The following is a 10,150-nucleotide window of genomic DNA, read 5'->3' as shown; positions in this document are numbered from 1 at the left end:
TAGTAGCAGGAGGACAATAATTCAAAATAATTACAAAAGAGAAAGGTAGTAATTAGAAGTACAAATTAGCTATTAAATGATTCAGAAATTTCAAAGTGAGAAGATGACCTTTTGACTTCTTATCTGGCAGTGACAAATTGGGTTCTGACTTGAGAGGAAAAAAAAAAAGACCAAAGCATTCTAACACATGATGAATTCCCTTCTAATTCCCATGGGAGCCTGGTCAAGCTCGCTAGAAAGAACCCGATAGAAACTGAGTTTCAGGAGGTCCATCAGCAGCTCCCAACCTGCCTACCTGGAAAGGTCTCCTTCCTCTCTATACTGTTGGTGCCTTCTCTTGTAATGATAAAGAAGGAAAACAGAGGAAAGCCCACAGCCTTGCATCTTACTTAATTAGTGGATGCTAGCCTACAAGTTAATGAATAGGCTGTTTCCTGTTATCATTTTAAATTTTAGGCTAGATGTTGGGGACAAGCTCTGGGTGGCACTTTGGATGCGTATGTCCTCAGCCCACATAAAGCCAGACCCACATGTCCCTACATGTAGCAGCACACGTCTGTAACCCCAGTGCTTCCATGAGGACATGAGAGGTGGGGACAGCCTCCCAGGCCAGCTAGTCTACATACCAGCAAGCTACAAACAGACCCTGTCTTAAACCAGGTCGAAAGTGAGGGCCAGTACCCAAGGCTGGCCTCTGGCCTCCTCATGCTCATCCTCTCTCTCTCTCTCTCTCTCTCTCTCTCTCTCTCTCACACACACACACACACACACACACACACACACACACAAAACACACCCATTACACACTACACAGGAACACACACATACACTACAAACACACACCACACACACACACACACACACACACACACACACAGAGCGCTAAATATACCCCTATGCGAGGTACCCCTAATCTTCTCATCAAATGTGGCAGCAAACTTCTATTCTGGGCTCATTTCCCTCTGAAAACCCTCCTGAGTTAACATGCCACTTTGCCTGTTCAGTGAGAACACCCTGTTCTCAATTCTATTCGATTCTAACCTGAAACCATGCATTAAACCCCACCTCTTCCTCTTAGGAAAAACTTGCCAGCTCCAAAGTTCCAAGATTTTACTGCTTGTCATGTGGCTCTTTGCACAATTTTAATTCAGGACACTTAATTGCATGTTAAAGCAAAAAAAGTGTTCTTCTTGTGTAAGGCTCTGGATCTCACCTAGAGAACACACAGTGTAGTGCCATGCTGTTGACATGGACAGAATGGCAATTATTTCTACTTCAGATCAGGGGGTGGACGCACCACTAATTCCCACATCACCAGCTTGGTTTCTGTATGAGAAGAGAACTCGGGATCAACACACTGTAGTGAGGGGAAAGGACCTTAGATGTAAGTTAAGCCCCTTTGCTCATCCTGAAGGGAAGAAGACTCAGAGTAGAAGTAGCTTGTCTGTAATCACACCAGGGTGCAAGGCTGGTCTCCATGCCCCTGTCAGTCAGCTCCCAGCTCTTTACCCAGTGCACTCTGTTTCTCTCCCGCCTCTCTCCCGCCTCTCTCCCAGGAGTCACTGCAGTCCTGTTCCTGCCCTCAAGCCACAGTCACAGTCAACACCTGTCGTCTGCAGGATCCATATTTGCAAACTCACTTTCTTGATAAGTCAGAACATAGGCTGCTCTCATGGTGATTCACGGGTGCAGAGTTTCAAAAGCTTTGAGCCACCCCACTGCATTTTCCAAGCTGGTGTTGAACAAGGCAACATTTGCCTTCCTGCTCCAGCCCCCTACAGCAAACAAGGATCCTTATTGAGGCTAGTTAATGTCATGGATTTTTGCATGCTGTGCTTTGGGGTGAGATTTCACTATCAAAATGACCAAGTGCTGAGTTGCTGTCCGGGGATCCTAAGGGCCTTGTTGGAAAAGTGCATGAGTCCCCCTAAGCTTTGCACAGGAATAGGTTATGGTACTGTTAGCAGAGCGTTAACAACATTGTGTGACTTTTTCCTGGGAAGATGTGAACAAATGCTTGTTCACCCCAGGCAGGGCACCAACAACAGACCAAAGTATGATCCCTCCCCAGTCTAGCCTGGTGAACTAATGGGTTCATTGGGGTTATTTACACACGTTTGGGTGAAGGATTAGCATGGGCGACTCAAAGGCTGTTTCAGCAACAAAAAGTGCACCCCAGCACGGATGAGAGCTCACAAAAGTTGTATTCCTGGAACAAATTTAATTAATTAACTAACTAATTAATTAATTAATGTGTCTGTATATGTGTATGCCACATTTGTGCAGGTACCTGCAGAAGCCAGAAGAAACGGTGTTCGATCCCCAGAGCTGAAGTTATAAGAGGTTGTGAGCTGTTCAATATGGATGCAGAAAATCAAGGCTTGGTCTTCTGGAAGAACAGCACGTGTTTTTATCAGCTGGGCCATCACTGCAGCTGCAGCGGTGGGGGAGGAGGTGGCAGAGGTGCCGCCTGTGCCTGGCAGGGGGCAGCGTGGGGGGCCGGCGCGAAGCCGGGACCATGGAAGGGCAGAGTGGCTGCTGCAAGATCACAGTGGTGGGGGACACGGAGTGCGGCAAGACAGTGCTGATGCATGTGTTCGCCAAGGATGCCTACCCTGGGAGTTATGTCCCCATGGTGTTTGAGAACTACACTGCCAGCTTCGAGATCGACAAGCGCTGCATTGAGCTCAACATGTGGGATACTTCAGGTTCCTCTTACTATGACAATGTCCGGCCTCTGACCTACCCGGATTCTGATGCTGTGCTTAGCTGCTTTGACATTAGCCGGCCAGAAACACTGGACAGTGTCCTCAAGAAGTGGCAAGGAGAGACTCAGGAGTTTTGCCCCCAATGCCAAGGTGGTGCTGGTTGGCTGTAAGCTGGACATGAGGACTGACCTGGCCACACTGAGGGAGCTATCCAAGCAGAGACTTATCCCTGTCACACATGAGCAGGGTACTGTACTGTACCAAGCAGGTGGGAGCTGTGTCCTTCGTGGAATGCTCCTCCCGATCTTCCGAGCGCAGTGTCCGGGATGTCTTTCATGTGGCCACAGTGGCTTCAATTGACCGTGGCCATAGGCAGCTACGCCGTACTGACTCTGGCCGGGGACTGCAGCGATCCACTCAACTGTCGGGATGGCCAGACCGGGGAAACGAGGGCGAGATGCATAAGGATCGAGCCAAGAGCTGTAACCTCATGTGAGGGGTTGCAGTGGGGCAGAGAGGGAAGAGGGCTGGGTGAGAGACAGCTGGTTGTTCCCGTGGGTGCTCCTGGACTTTTTGACCTCCTGACCCTGGCTGGAAGGGCAGGGCAGGCAGAGGAGCAATTCTGGTTGGAGGAGCTAGAGAATAGAAGGATATCACCCCTCACCCCATTCTCCACATCCTTATCCCTTCTCTGCTGCTAGCTGAGAGAGCTAACAGGGTAGGCATCTGGTACATGAACTTGAATAGGGCAGGCTGGGGTTCAGGAAACCAAGCAATGACTTTGGTTGAGTCTCCTATGTAAAGTGTATCTTCCTTACACACCCTGGTCCCCATATCCCGTCTGCCTTCCCTAAGGAAAGTGTCCATTTGATGACCTTCTCTGTCTCTCCCCTCACGTCCACATCTGTTCTCGTACATGCTAACCTTCAGGCAACATACACTAAATTTTAAAGCAAGAAGCTCTTTCCTCCCATCAAGCCACCAACCAGTTCTAGCTTGCCCTTTCTCCAGCAGTCTGCAAATAAAGCCCATGACCTTGGGAGGGAAAAAAACAACTGGGCCATCTCTCAGCCCTTTCTGAACTATTTTAGTGTTTTTGTTTTGCAGTATACATCAATGGCCTTTTCAGATATAAAGATCTTTTCATTATTCATAAGTGTTATGTTCTATGAGGTCTCCAAGAACACTAAGAGAACAAGTACCCAACCACTGATCTAAGGAAGCACAGGCTAGGTTCCCAAGGCCTCTGGGCACCAGTCCATTAGCATATAACTTTTAAAAGGGTGATGTTTCTACTTAGGATACGTTCTTCACTATTTATTTGTTGTGTGACTGACTATTCCCTCCATATTGAAATGTTCTCTTCTGGAGGGAAGAAGGGAACTCATGAAACTTAGGAAGTGAAATTACCAGGCTCAGGAAGTTCATGAAACTTACAAGGTTCAAGAAACTTCCAAGCTTATAAAAACAGTGAATGATGGCTGGGAGAGGAGACTGTTCAGTGGCGCTGCCTGTGCCTGCAAGTTAGATAGGGACTTCCAAGAAAGCAGCAGTTGTGAGCCCTCGCCCAGGCTGGGGTGGAATTTTTGATGATGAAGATGCCTTTGAGTCACCCAGGGTAATCCTTCACCCATACTTGTGTAAAAATTCCCAATGAACCCTCTCATTGTAGTGAGAATTGTGGTTTCTCTTTAAAAACATAGAAATGTTATAAGAATGTGTTTCCATTTTAATCCTGGGTTGGGATATAGGCCTGCTTCAGATTGTCCACACCCGCTGACAATAATTTGCCTCATGCTCTAGCAGGGGCGTGATTTTGCAGCTGAAGATAGTTTTTAGAAGAGTATGACATTTGGGATTCTAAGGACTCTTGAGAGGGTACAAAAATGTGAGAGCATTGAGAAGGGCTATGGCCTGCTGCTCTTCCTCCTAATGCTGATGCTCCTCCTCCTGCTCCTGTTGCTGCTTCCCTTTTACTGCTGCTACTCCTCCTGCTGCTGCTCCTTCTGCTGCTGCTGCTTCTCCTGCTGCTGTTCCTCCTGCTGCTGCTGCTCCTCCTCCTTCTGCTGCTCCTCCTGCTGCTGCTGCTCATTCTGCTATTGCTGCTCCTGATGCTCCTCCTCCTGATGCTGCTCCTCCTGATGCTGCTCCTCCTGGTGCTGCTGTTGCTGGTTGGAAATAACCTAACAACAAAGATCAAAATTGCCCCCAAGGAACCCATCCCCCCTAATTATCAGGAAGTAGTCTAACAATATCACTGTGTCTCACAAACCTTTCCCCTCCAACCTTCTTTCTCTCCCACCTGGTGTTGGAGAGTTGGAAGGGATAAGAGTGGGAAAGTATGGTAGAAATAGAAACCCATAAAGTACCCAAAAGTCTGATTACAGTTCACCAAGCTAGACTGGGGTGGAATCATTAATTAATTGATTAGTCATTAAGATAAAATAAATCAATAAAATTCATCATTAACTAATTATATTAATCATTCATATAAAAATAAATAAATCTTTAAAAGAATGTAAGAAATGTAGATGATCACCTTCAGGCCATAGACAGGTACATCTGAGGTTGAGGCAGAGGAACATAAGCACTTATTCTAGTCAGAGGGTCTTAGTTCCGCTATGTTTGGTCTTTCAGTATGTATGCCATGTCTAGTTCTGATCACACAACAGACCACAGGAAATGATGCCCAGAAACAAAGAGAAATGAGTCTAGATTTCATATATTTCATATATTTCATATATTTACAACAGCAGGTTCCAGCAGCTCTCTGCCTCCCATTCTCCCCATGAATGCTGCTCTCTTTGGACTCAGAGTCGGCCTTTGACTAAAGCTCCTACATCCCCAGCTCTGCAATAAGTCTGATTCTGGCAAAAAAAAAAAAAAAAAAAAACCTGGGAAGTCTACTTTCTGGAAAATTGTAGTAAAAAGAAAAAGAAAGGTACAGTTGTTTAATTTATATAGATATAGATTTATATATAATTTACACACAACATTATATATATGTGTGTGTGTGTGTGTGTGTGTGTGTATATATATATATATATATATATATATATATATATATATATATATATGAATGTAAGAGAGAGAGGAGAAAATGGGATTATTAAAGATTTTGTTTCCTACATGAAGCCTAGATTCTTTCTGAAGGGTAAAGGGATGCAGTTAGTAAAAAAACATGGCTGCATTTTCAGAGCCCTGACCAACATGATGCTCCACACGGACCAACCTGCAGCTCTGACTTTATATTTAGCAAACATGCCACACTGTTGGACAATTGAGAAATCACATCAAGCACTTCAAACCCCAGAGCCCATGTCAAAAGAAAAGGGATGGCACCCTTGTAATCCCAGTGCTTGGGAGGCAGAGACGGGCAGACCCCTGGGGCTTACTCGTCAGCCGGCCTAGTTTACTTGACAAGCTCTAGGCTGCTGAAAGATCCTGTCTCAAGGATGGCTTCTGAGGAATGACACCCAAGATTGCCCTCTGACCTCTACACAAATCTACACACACACACACACACACACACACACAACCTGGCACTTCACGTTTCCCTCCTATTCTTTGCCAGCTTCTCCCTGCTTCCTCTACCTAAATGCCATCTCCTGTCAGAGTTTGTTCTGACATTCTTGTCTTCCTCTCTCATCTCCATGTCTCTATCATAGTCAGGATGGCCTTCCATGTTTGCTTTCTGCCTGGTTTCTTTATTAAGCAACATCTGCCTTATTCCCTAATAACACATCTCTAGCGACACATCTGCCTTATTCCCTAATGAATTCCAAACCCACAGCACAGTGCCTGATATTTTTTGAGACTCCAATAACTTGCCGCTAAACAATAAACTGATGAGATTGTCCATTAATACTGTGTTCACTCTTGACAGAAGCTTTGAAGTATAGATCTGTGGAATGTAGTACTCCATGTCTGGCAGATGTTGCCTAGCAGCCCCGACACTTTATCATCTACACCTGGAGACCGTCCTCTCTGCTGCTGGTTCCAACACAGCCATGTTGAAGTGACATCTTAACTAAACGACTTACATTACTCTGCAGCCAAAGCACTAAGCAAACTTCTCTATCCTGGAACGTGAGCTCAGCACTATTCATTGCTGTGTAGGGTTGACCTTGGCACTCCATGTCCCATTGGCTTAACCCTCACGTTGTTAAATCAAGGAACCCTACTAGCAAGACCTAAAACAAGGATTTCCCAGAAAAGCATCTCAAATGCATGCCACAAGCATTGCCATTTCTTCTTTAAGACCCTCAGTTGTTTCATTTCTGTCTCTTCCCTGAAGGCCATCTGTCCACAGATCTGACACACAGAGCAGCAAACTCAGTCAGATAAATTGATTTTACAGAGAGCTGCAATCAGTGCCCCAAATTAACATACTATACATACACATACACACAACACCACACACGCACACCTTGCAACACCACATACACACACATGCAGACACATACATGTTGTAGTTTGTATATTCTAGGCTAGGGAATGGAACGTTATGGTTTGTATATGCTTGGCCCAGGGAGTGGCACTATTAGAAGGTGTGGTCCTGTTGGAGTAGATATGACCTTGTTATAGTAGGTGTGTCGCTGTGCATGTGGGCTTTAAGACCCTTATCCTAGCTGCCTAGAAGTCAATATTCTGCGAGCAGCCTTCAGATGAAGATGTAGAGCTCTAAGCTCCTCCTGCACCATGTCTGCCTGGATGCTGCCATGTTCCTACCTTGATGATAATGGACTGAACCTCTGAACCTGTAAGCCAGCCCCAATTAAATGTTGTCCTTACAAGAGTTGCCTTGATCATGATGTCTGTTCACAGCAGTAAAACCCAAACTAAGACGATATACAATGACACACACACACACACACACACACACATCACACAAACACAGACACACACAAGCACACACACCACCAACACATACATCACATACACATGCATACACCACACACACATCACACATACAATACACACACACAAATGCAGACAGACACATACATACCACACATGTACTACACACACCTTCGTATACCCACAAAAACACAGCAACACACAAAATAGACGCACACCTAACACACTTTTGTTGTTGAGCTTAGAGAAGTAAATTGTAAGAAAAATAAAAGCAGACTTGTTTTTTAGGAGTTGCTAGGTAACAATTTGGTTCCAAATGATGCATTTTTGGAGCTCAGAGAACTTTTCAAGCTTCGGGCTTCTTTTAACAGTCCTTTCATCTTTAAATCATGTTAACCACCACCCCGAGGCTTTGAGCATTGACTTTCACTTGTAATTTAGCGAATAATAAACAAGGTGGCAAAATGATGGCAAATGTGTAGCCACCGCTCCAGGTCCATGGCTGGCACTGCACACTCATCTCATCTTAATGTTCTCATCGAGCTCTGCATGCAGTTAGCACCAACCAATCAGAAATGGCTGCTTAACTCCAATCTGCATGCCTGAGGAACAAACTTTTTATGTTACCAAGAGACACATGAAGGGATCTTTTGAAATACTCACCTCATTACTGACTGCCACTCGGGCATGACTTTCCCACAGAGACCTAGGAAATAACTGGCTACCCAAGCCATCCTCTCAGCACCCAGAGCAAGCACCTGAGGACACCTCAGGACATACCTAACCACAGGGAAGGCAGAGACTCCTTGGGGCTTTGGTCTTTGGAGTCTGGGGTCAGGGTGAGGACTTACAGTTAGCAGTCTCCTGACTATTGTTATTCATGCATCAGCTGGGCCACAAAACATCCTGAGTACAGAGAAGTGGCCAGATGTTGTGCTGTCTCTGTCTTCTGAGCATGCAGCTGTGGCAACCCAGGTATAGCTCCCCCCTCCCCCCCCCAACACAAAACACCTTCCCCTTCAGGCTGAGAAGGACACTGGGCACTAATCTAGGAAGACTTTTTGCACATGCAAGTTAACTAGGTGAGAAAACCATGTCCCTATGGATCCTTACTTAGTCCAAAAGTAGAAATTCCCTCCCCAGTTTACAGTATAAAGACAGTATGTCCCCAGGGATATAGCCACTTCATGAACCTGTTTGAGTTGTTTGTTGGCTAGCCATCTGGCAGAGATTTCCCATGAAAATAAGAAAATCAAAAAGATGTTGGGCTCCTGAGCCCACACTCCCACCTAGCAAGCAGTGGGCAGGTGAGCTCCTTTAACTCGAACTCGATCGATCGTGAACCTTCCATTTAGCCTCAGCGCCGACTCTTTGCCATCAGCATATACCTAGCTGTTGGGAGCCGCGCCCACATTCGCCGTTACAAGATGGCGCTGACAGCTGTGTTCTAAGTGGTAAACAAATAATCTGCGCATGTGCCAAGGGTATCTTATGACTACTTGTGCTCTGCCTTCCCCGTGACGTCAACTCGGCCGATGGGCTGCAGCCAATCAAGGAGTGACACGTCCGAGGCGAAGGAGAATTCTCCTTAAAAAGGGACGGGGTTTCGTTTTCTCTCTCTCTTGCTTCTTGCTCTCTTGCTTCTTGCTCTCTTGCTTCCTGCACCCTGGCTCCTGAAGATGTAAGAATAAAGCTTTGCCGCAGAAGATTCTGGTCTGTGGTGTTCTTCCTGGCCGGTCGTGAGAACGCGTCTAATAACAATTGGTGCCGAATTCCGGGACGAGAAAAAACTCGGGACTGGCGCAAGGAAGATCCCTCATTCCAGAACCAGAACTGCGGGTCGCGGTAATAAAGGTTCCCGTAAAGCAGACTGTTAAGAAGGATTCAACTGTATGAATTCAGAACTTTTCAGCTGGGGAACGAGAGTACCAGTGAGTACAGCTTTACGAGGTAAGTCCGATCTTGAACTTTCTAAGGAAATTCAAGACAGTCTATCAGAAGTAAAGTGGAATATGTTTGGCCTTGAATTTTTTCTGGTGTTAGGAGCCCTTTTGTTCCTTTTCACATGTTATCAAGTGGTTAAGATAGGGAGGATTCTAGATGAAATTCAGGACAAGCTATCAGAAGTAAAGCGGGGAGAGAGAGTAGGAACAAAGAGGAAATATGGTACACAAAATAAGTATACAGGCCTTTCCAAGGGTCTTGAACCCGAGGAAAAGTTAAGGTTAGGTAGAAATACCTGGAGAGAGATTAGAAGAAAAAGAGGAAAAAGGGAAAAGAAGAAAGATCAATTAGCGGAGGTCTCTAGGAAAAGGAGCCTGTGCTCATCGCTGGATGGGCTCGGGGAGCCAGCTCTTAGTAGCTCTGAAGCAGGTGAAGAATCCTCCTCTGAGGAAACAGACTGGGAGGAAGAAGCAGCCCATTACCAGCCAGCTAATTGGTCAAGAAAAAAGCCAAAAGCGGCTGGCGAAGGCCAGTTTGCTGATTGGCCTCAGGGCAGTCGGCTTCAAGGTCCGCCCTATGCGGAGTCCCCGCCCTGCGTAGTGCGTCAGCAATGCGCAGAGAGGCAGTGCGCAGAGAGG

The 10,150-nt window shown here is 46.0% G+C and overlaps 1 pseudogene; it reads left to right on the top strand.

Annotated features, from left to right (window-relative positions):
* Positions 2,429 to 3,404, top strand: Gm4768 (predicted gene 4768; annotated as a pseudogene).
* Positions 3,405 to 10,150: the final 6,746 nt, after the last annotated feature.

This window comes from Mus musculus, chromosome 7, assembly GCF_000001635.26.
Source record: "Mus musculus strain C57BL/6J chromosome 7, GRCm38.p6 C57BL/6J".
Taxonomy (NCBI): Eukaryota; Metazoa; Chordata; class Mammalia; order Rodentia; family Muridae; genus Mus; species Mus musculus.
The sequence above is the reverse complement of the archived record's forward strand: the minus strand, read 5'-3'. Positions and strand labels throughout refer to the sequence as shown.